Below are 9,637 nucleotides of genomic sequence, written 5' to 3'. Positions count from 1 at the left end.
ATGAAGAAATTGAACAGCGCAGGCCCAAGGACCAAGCCCTGGGGAACTCCGCTGCCCACTTCCCCCCAGGTTGAATATGACCCGTCCAGCACCACCCTCTTCTTGCTCTCCCTGCCCTACTGCCGGCAGCCGCTTTGATCTCTGCCAGCTGGTGCATCCCCTTGACATCACCCATCGGCTTTAACTGCATAAAGGTACAGCTTGTAAACCACACAGGCTCTTCTCCTTGTCCCTCCGATGTCACTCCTCCTGTAGGTAAGTGGTTGTTTTGTATTTCCTTCTTTATTTTCATGGTTTTTTCTGCACTGTGCCCCACGGGCAGGGCTTCCCAGTCCCTCTTCTCGCTATCCCCAGGACAGTGTGATTTGGGTCATAGGAATTTTTCTTCCGGTGTTGAGGTTCAGAGTTTGTTTAAAGGCTAAGATAGGTGGCTCTGGAAAGATCTCTTTAAGAACTGGGTGTTCGTCTAGTATGGGTTGCACTTGTTTGAGGATTTTCTCTATAGGTTCCAGGGAAGGATGGTATGTCATAACTAATGATGTGAGTATTTGGGGGATTTTCTTTTTCCTGAAGGGTTTCTTTGTGTGGTATCCAGATGGCTCTTTTAAAAGTGCAATCTATCTCTCTGGAGGAATGTCCTTGTTGGGTGAAAACCCTTTTGATATTTTTGGGTTGACAATTGCGGGTATTCCCCTCACTGCAGATTTGGTGGTATTGGGGAGCTTGGCTGTAAATTTCAGCTTTTTTGGTGTGTTTAGGGTGATTGCTGGTTCTGTGTGGATATATATATTGGTCCATGGGTTTCTTATATACAGTGGTTTATATTTTACCATTCTGGATATTGATTATAGTGTCTAAAAAGGAAATGTTGGTGCTGAAGTATTCAAAAGATAGTCTGATGGAGGTGTTATGATTGTTGAAGTTATGGTGGAAATCAATCAGAGACTGCAGGTTTTCGATCCAAATGAAGACAATATCATCTATATATTTTAGGTATACCATGGATTTGATGGTGCAGTTCTTGAGGAATTCTTCTTCCAGGTGGGCCATAAAAAGTTTGGCATATTATGTGGCCATTTGGTGCCCATAGCCATGTCCATGGTCTAGAGGAAATGTTGATTGCTGACATCTGATACCCCAGGTAACCTGCCTACAGCTGACCACTTGCATTCCTTCACACAGTTCCTTCCCCTCCTATCTCTACCCATTGTCTTCCAAACTTCCACTCATCTGCATTTTCACAGACCTGCATGTTGTAAATTAGATTCTTTTCTACCTTGGAGAACACATAACACGAGCTGAGTCTCCCTATGCCTGACAAAGGGTGTTTGTGCCCAAAAGTTTACAAATAACGTTTTTCCAACTATTTAGTTGGTCTAATAAAAGATATCACATTTACCCAAAGAACCTTGTCTGCCTATGTCCTTAGACCAACATGGCTACTACCAACAACCCTGCAGCATGGTGTTACAATATCATCTGTTTTTATCATAAATACAGGACTGTAATTTAGCTCTTCTGCTTTTTCCACATTATTACTGATAATTCTACCAGTTACAGCTAGTAGCAAACTATTTCCATTAGTATGATTTTTTTTGTTCCTAACTTACTTAAAACTTTCTTATGGACCTTAATTCTATTAGCCATAGATTTTTTTTCCTTGTGCCCTTTTGCTTCCCTTATTAGGTATCTGCAGTTCCTAGATTCTAATTTGTATACATTGCTAGAAAATTGCCCTTTTCTCTTTGCTATATATTTACAGCGGTTTTCACTTTCCCTCACATGAGCCTTTTTTAACACTAATCTAGTCTTTTTTCCCTTGCTGGACTGTGGTTTTTGAGCATCTAATAAAATATTCTTAAATAGTTCCTGCATTATCATTCACATTTTTTCTGTATCCAGTCTTTTCTCCCAGGTGATTTGGCTCATAATTATTTTAATCTTTCTGATATTGGCCCTTAGAAAGCACCATATATATGTTACTGATTTAGACTTTGTTGTTCACACACATCAAACAGAATAAAGTGATAATAACTTGAATCTAAAGAATCGCTGATTTTTTAATTCTGTAAGTCATTCCTCTTTAGTTATCAAAATGAAGTGGAGTATAGAATTTCCCATATTAGATACACTTATTTACAAAATTATTTTTCACTAACTTTTGGAAATGCTCAGGATATTTTAATACTGTCTGCATGAGACTTAAAGAATACATCACTTAGATTAAAGTTCTCCTGAAAATGTAATTTTCTTTTCCTACGCATTATAGGCTGGCACTTAAGAAGCTGGTTGTATTTTCACACACTGAGACCTGAACAGACCATTGCGATAATCTAGTCTGGTTCCCTCTATAACATGTGTACAATGTCTTTACATGGCACTTATTTCCCACCGTAAATTCAATAGACAGTGCTCTTATTTGTTTATGATGTCTCCTTGAACCTTATTCTGATCTTATTCATGACTGTGTAAATCAGAAATAATTTTACTAAAATTAGTGGAGCTACTCTGATCTTTAGGTTACACTTAATGTTTTTCTTTCATCTTCATCTGCATGATCTCTTCTTACATTGAGCATTGTTCCAAGTTGTGTATTTATTGACAACACCATTCCAATACATAACATAACTGTTTCACACCATCTCAACATATTACATCTATCCTGGTTAATTGTGTAATTAATTTAGACTGGTTGCACATGCAAATTAACTATGGTACCTTAAAAAGGTCCAACCACCTATAAAGTTATTGCTGGAAAATGTGGAATAACTTTCTAGTTGGGTTCTGCACATATAGCCTATGCCCCCATGGCTGTGAGACTGCAGCTGCTGCCATCTTCCTGATGCAGAGCCACACCAAGCATCACCGTGGCTGGGAGACCCCAGCTGCTGCAATTTCCCAGCTGTGATGGGGAACCCATATACCCCCACAGCTGGGAGACTGCAGCAGCTGTGGTCTCCATGCTTCAGGGTGCATGGAACAGCCCCATGGCTGGGAGATTGTAGCAGCTATGATCTTCCAGCCATGGGGTATGTAAGGTGCCCCCCTGGCTGGAAGTGCAGTCAGCTGAAATGGCACCCAGCTGCAGGAATTCACTTCTTGCTAGTTTAGAGGGAGCCCAGGATAGGGCTCTCTCTGCATTGGCAAAAAGGCATGATGGAACCTGATTTGTGATCCTACAATCATGCCTTCTGCCAGGCATATGTGGCATGGGAGGAGGTACGATTGTATGGATTGCACATTAAATCCTGTTGCACCTTTACCTGCATGTATACAGGGGCCCTTTTTTGTACTTTTCCCCTGCAAATTTACACCAGTGGTAAGTATCATGTGTCCTGTACTTTATGTGGTATTTTGCATACTAGACTTTTTGGATGGACAGTATTTGCAGTAGTCATGGTGAACTACCAGAGTAATTTGAGCAAACGTGTTCTGAAGTAATAAGTATTAAAATGAAAATCACAGATTCACAGAAGTTTAGGGCTTTAAGGGACCTTGTGAGATCATCAGGTCCAGCCCCCTCCTCTGGCAGGAAAGGCTGCTGGGGTCCAATAACCCCAGCTAGGTGTGCATCTAATCTCCTTTTGAAGATCTCCAGAGTAGGTGCCTGAACCACTTGCATTGGGAATCTATTCCAGAGTCTGGTCGCACGAACCATGAAAAAGTTTTTTCCTTGTATTCAGCCTGAAACCTTCTTCTAGGAGTTTATGACCATTGTTCCTGATTTTCCCCTGTGGCGCTTTGGTGAATAGTTATTTGCCTAGACCCTTGATATATCTGTAAGCTGCCACCAAATCCCCCTGAAGTCTTCTCTTTTCTAAGCTGAGCAGCTCCATATCTGTCAGCCTTTCTTGGTATGGCTTGCTCTTCAGGCTTCTAATCATATGAGTGGCTCTTCTCTCTTCTTGGGACTCTCTCAAGCTTCTCCATATCCTTCTTGAAGTATGGCGCCCAAAACTGGACACAGTACTCCAAGTGATCAAGTGATCCTACCTGTAATATTGGCATTGCCAGTGATTTACCATGTGGACATGAGGAAGTAATTTCATTAGCTTCCTCAGTTGTAAAATGGGGATGACAGCATTAGCCTAGCCAACTCACAAGGCTCTTAGGAAGATTATTTATTTAATGATTCTAAAATTGTTTGGACATTTAAAATGGTACACAGAAACTAGTGTTGTTGTCATGGTTGTTAACCAGTATAGGGTCATTCAGATTCAGCTGCTGACATATAAATAGCGTTTCCTGCCTCTGATTTTTTTTATTCATAAGCTTTCAACATTTTCCAGAGTTAGAAATATGAATTACTTTCTTCCAATGGTTCTACTAAGAGCCAAACATTTCTCCAAATAGACATGTGGAGATTAAAATATGTTCACCTCCTCCAAAGGCCATGGTTTAGAAGATTTTCTATCAGGATGTAAATACAGAACATTCTTCTTACAGCATTATCTCAGGGCTTTTGTACAGAATCCAGTGGCCAGCTGGTAAAGTCATACAAAATTAAGTGCCCCCTTTATGTAATGTATATAAATTACTTGTGTATTAATCTAGAATTTTAAAAGCTTAAGTCTTGCTCCAGGAATCCTAATGCCATTTTCTTAGATCCTTGGGGAAATTAGGAAGCTACCAGATGAGTTAAGGCTTTGAAGCCATAATTTAAAGGGGGGTTTTTAAAGCTCGATTTTTAAAAAAAAACTTGGCATATTTTAAACAGAAAATTGTAATAATAATTATGGATATTTTGACCTCTTTGCTCTCCTAAGATGGCCACTCAAGTGAAGTAGATTTTAACCAGCTCCCTGTAGGATTCTCTATATCCTACTGTCAGCATCCTATTTGCCTGTGTTATGGTACTTCCTGCCTTCATCCTGAAGGTTGCCTAATGCTTTCTTAGGGCTTGACTCAGTAAAAGAAACATTTCCCAAGCCATTTTGATATATTGTGCTCAGAAGAATATAATGCATCTATAATATTCAGCCTATTACAGGCCAATTTGTAATAATATGCCTTAACATTTCTCACTTCGATTACAGCTACACTAGCAAACTTCATAGCCATAATTCACCACTGCTACTGCTTTAGTAGTAGTTATGGAAGCTCTAGCAAATGCAGGGCTCAGGCATTTTAACAATGATATCTTTTAATCCTGCATCTAATAAAAATACCTGAGCCCTGTCTACGCTGTAATTTCCACCGTTTTTATGAAAGGCAGGACTGTATCGATGACAAGTTTGCCCATAAAGGCAAGGCCTGGGACTATCTAGAAAGCCACCACAAAAAGGTGTGACCTAAAGCCCACTGAAATCAATACCAAATCTTTCTTGACATCAGCTGACTTGAAGTTAGAGGAATTGGGAAAGATTATAGGAAAATGTTACAAGATCCACAATACTTTTTTTCTTTATGAACTGCATAATGGATTGAAAAAATGCTTCCTGCACACATGTTCATACTGAACTAGACAACTATCATCCTACCTCCAGACTGAGTTGCACTTGTTTAAACTCAGAATTAATTCCATTCAAATCCATGTTGTACTTCAGTTTGACATAAGTGTGATCCTGGAGGCTGAACCTTGCTATATGAATATAGTAAATTTTATTACTATAAATGCACACAGTAGATGCACCAGCAAGAGATGCAACTGCTAAGTAATTTGCATAAGCTTATAACATCTTCCAAATTTACACCTATTACAATTATGAAAATAAGGCATTTGTCTCAATGTGCAGAAATGTATAGTTTGCTATCTATCTTATATCCAATCCAAACTACGCCTATAAATTGTTTTTTCATCTTATGGTACATTTTGAAAATATTTTTAAAAAGCCTCCAAATTCAAAGCAAGTTATTTGCATACAAATATACTTTCTAAAATACCCTTCTGCTTCCTGGAAGGAGAATGTACAATGATTTCTATGGATGTGTTATTGAAAACTTTATTCATAATCCACATTGCAGAAGTGGAGCTGGTAGTTAAAAGCAATTTAGATATGCTTTACTTTTCACAAAAATAATGAAGTGTTATTTTTATTGTTAACATTGCTGCTAAAGATTAGACACTTGGCAATTCAAGCTGTATATTCCCTTTCATATCAAAAGCCAACAGCCCATGCATGTAAAGCCAGTTTAGTGTCATAACTGTTTAGCTTCTTTGAAGGTTTTAGTTAATAAAACCCCAAGCCATGGAATGTGTTGGAATTGGTCTTGATATCTCTGTGGGTTCTGTTACTGTTCTGCCATCTTTTTGTTTCCAACAGCAGACATAAATTTTCCAGTACCCTTGTCCCTGATAAGAATGGAAACAAGTAATGATAGACAGGCTGATTCAGTAAAAACTGTTTTCAGCCCTTCAGATCAGTTTGTTTAGTTTAATGGCACAATAAGTGGAATGAAAGTAGTTTTCGAATGGTTCTGACATATGTGAGTGCACAACAGAATAATTTATGTTACTAAAAAAGCGGTTCTATTTTTTGTTAGAATCATAGAATAGTAGGACCAAAAGGGACCTGTAAGATCATCAAGTCCAGTCCCCTGTCAGAGGGCAGGAGGTAATTGGGCTCAAACAAGCTCAACGAAGTGCTTGTCCATCCTCCTCTTGAACATCTCCAGGGAGGGGAACTGCACCATATCTGGTGCCCAGAACCGGACACAGTACTCCAGCTGTGGCCTCACCAATGCCGAATAGATTACCTGGCAACACATCGGCTGATGCATGCCAGAGTTCTGTTTGCCCTGCTGGCAACTTCATCTCACTGTCGGCTCATATTCATCTTCTGGTCAATTGTCACCCCCAGGTCCCTTTCAGATGCAGTGTCTGCCAGGGGACCTCCACTTATCATATAGTTATGATGAGGGTTCTTCCTACTCAGAGGAAGAACCCAGCACTTGTCCCTATTGAACCTCATCTGACTGCATTGAGCCCATACAACCAGCCTGTCAAAGTCATTCTAGATCCATACCCTGTCCTCAGATGTGCCCACATTTCCCCAAAGCTTGGTGTCATCCACAAACTTAATTGTTGTGCTTTCCACTCCTACATCCAAGTAATTGATAAAGATGTTAAAGAGCATGGGCCCAAGCACTGATCCCTAGGGGACACCACACAAGACAGTCCTCCAGGATGAAGCCATCCCATCAATTTCAACTCACTGGGATTGGCCTCTAAGCCAGTTGCCAACCCACCTCACTGTAGACCAGTCTAGACCTGTACCCTCCAACTTCATTGAGAGCAACTCATGGAAAACAGATCAAAGTCCTCACTAGGTAGATGATGTTAACCACATGTCCCATATCCAGCTGGTTACTTACTTGGTCATAGAAGGACATCAGGTTTGTTAGGCATGGCCTCCGCTCAACAAAGCTATGCTGGTTGTTTCTTAATACCCCGCCAATTACAAGCTTGTGGTTGATGGCCTCCTTGACAATTTTTTCGAAGATTATTCCTAGGACTGAAGCCAGACTGACCCGTCTATAGTTTGTTAAAGATGGGTACCATGCTAGCTTTGTTCCAGTCATTTGGGACCACTCTTGAGTTCCATGACTCCTTAAACAGCCTTGCCAGAGGCACCACTATGAGGTTGGCCAGTTCCTTCAGGATTCTCAGATGCAGGTGATCTGGCCTAGCAGACTTGAAAATGTCCAAATGGTCTAAGAGTACTTTCACATCTTTGGGACTGATTTTATATGGACTGCTGTCTTCCCTGTATTCTCTGGGCCTCTGGACAGGTGATGAATTCCCATCTGATTTCCAGAATACTGATGCAAAGTCAGTAAGCCTTTTTATGGGGATCAACTGTGGGCTGCCCCTCTATATTCAGTAGGGGTCTGCCATTGGAGCTTGACTTATTTCTTGCTCCCTATATACCTATAGAAGGATTTTTAGTTGTCCTTTAATTCAGTTGCCAGCTTGATCTCTATGCATGCCTTCGCTTTCTTTGTCTCATACCTGCATACCCTGGCCATATGAGTGTATTCCTCTCTGGATGCTGCACTTGTTTTTCGTTTCATGTACACTTTTTTCTTTCTGAGACGTTTTATAATGTCCCTGTTGAACCACATGGGTCTCTTGGCCCCTTTCCCTCTTTTTGACCATGTAGGAATGGCCTCTTTTTGAGCAGTAAGAATTGCCTCCTTATGGAAGCACCACCGTTCCTGAACTTCCAAATGGTCCTGTTGCTGGTTGTGAAGGGCCTTTCTAACTAGACTCCTCAGTTTACCAAATTCTGCCCTTCTGAAGTTTAGGACTTCTGTACTGCTGGCAGAATTCCCAGCCTTTTGGTGGATGGTGAATCTGATCAGATCATGATCACTGTTGCCCAGAGTACCTCCAATCTTCAGGTCACCTACCATGTCTTCTTCTTTGGTCAGCACCAAGTCCAGAGTGGCTTTATCCCTAGTCAGTCCCTCTACAGCCTGTGTCAAGATCAAGTCACCTATATCTCCCTGTTTGACCTGCTGAAGCTGGCTGAATGATCTTCCCAACAGATGTCAGAGTATTTGAAGTCACCTATGACTATCAAATCTTTAGTTCTGGCTGCCTCAGTCAGTTCCCAGGAGAATGCCTGGTTGCTCTTCTCTTCTTGGTAGGGAGACCGATAGTAGACTCCCACCACTGGGTTCCCTTCTCTAAGCCCCCTCATCAGAGCTGACCCTAGTGGGGTGCAGGGCCTGGGGCAAATCAGCCTGTGCACAGCCTCCTTAACACTGTGCAGGGCTGTGGTACCTCCACAAAAGGGGAAAAGGGTCTCCATGCTTCTTCCTCAGAACAGGGCTGAGCCACCAACTCCAGGCAGGCCCTGTGGGAGGGCCCACAGTCCCTCAAAGTGGGGGCCCATAGCAGTCACCCTGATTTGCTGTTCCCTAGGGACAGCTCTGCCCCTTGTATCTTGTCCCAGAGGGTCTCAACAGGCCTCCCTATACAATCAAATGTGACCCGCAGAAGTGGCTATCACTCTTTCACATAGAGGGCCGCCCTGCTACCCTTCTTCCCAACCCAATCCTTCCTGTAAAGCCTATAGACCTCAATATTCACTGCCCAGTCGTATGTATAATCCCACCAGGTCTCTGTCAACCCAATGAAGTCAAACCCTTGTCTGCCATAAGGAGTGCCAGTTCATCTTGTTTATCCCTCATGCTTTGGGTATTCCCATAAAGACAGCTGAGTTCACCCCTAGTCTTCTCAGGAGTTGTCTCAGGGCATTGGTACATGTCCCCCACATGAAATCCCTCCCCTTGGTTTTCTCAGCCAGAGGATTGATGCCCAGTAGTGGAATCTGCCCTCACTCCCCAAGGCCTGCCTAGTTTAAAGCCCTCCTCAGCAAGTTGGTGATTCTCATAGAGATGAATTATTATCAACATTATCATTATTATTATCATTTTATTATAGGACGGTTGCTTCCTGAAAAGCAAGAATGTAAGGACTAGAAAAGAGTTTTCAAATGGGATGTGCTACAGTACTTATTTAGGAACTGGAAGGTACCTTCTTAAATAACACAGAGGATATGATTCTAGAAGGTGCAACCCCTTTACCTCAGCATCTTGAATCCTCCATTCTTGCCAACAGCTTAGCAACACAAACTAGGCCTGGCTTTCCCAACACATGAAAGTTACTGGAAGATGGATGTGCAGGAAC

General features: G+C 41.6%; 1 long non-coding RNA gene across 1 annotated transcript in view; it reads right to left on the bottom strand.

Annotated features, from left to right (window-relative positions):
- LOC109319190 overlaps window positions 1-7,772 on the bottom strand; it is a 16,089-nt gene extending 8,317 nt beyond the window's left edge. Inside the window, exon 1 of the long non-coding RNA XR_002103400.1 lies at window positions 7,681-7,772. This is a non-coding gene — a long non-coding RNA (uncharacterized LOC109319190). The remainder of the gene's footprint in view (window positions 1-7,680) is intronic.
- Between the last annotated feature and the right edge of the window lie 1,865 nt (window positions 7,773-9,637).

Source organism: Crocodylus porosus, unplaced genomic scaffold, assembly GCF_001723895.1.
Source record: "Crocodylus porosus isolate Cpor-Errol unplaced genomic scaffold, CroPor_comp1, whole genome shotgun sequence".
NCBI lineage: Eukaryota > Metazoa > Chordata > Crocodylia > Crocodylidae > Crocodylus > Crocodylus porosus.
The sequence above is the reverse complement of the archived record's forward strand: the minus strand, read 5'-3'. Positions and strand labels throughout refer to the sequence as shown.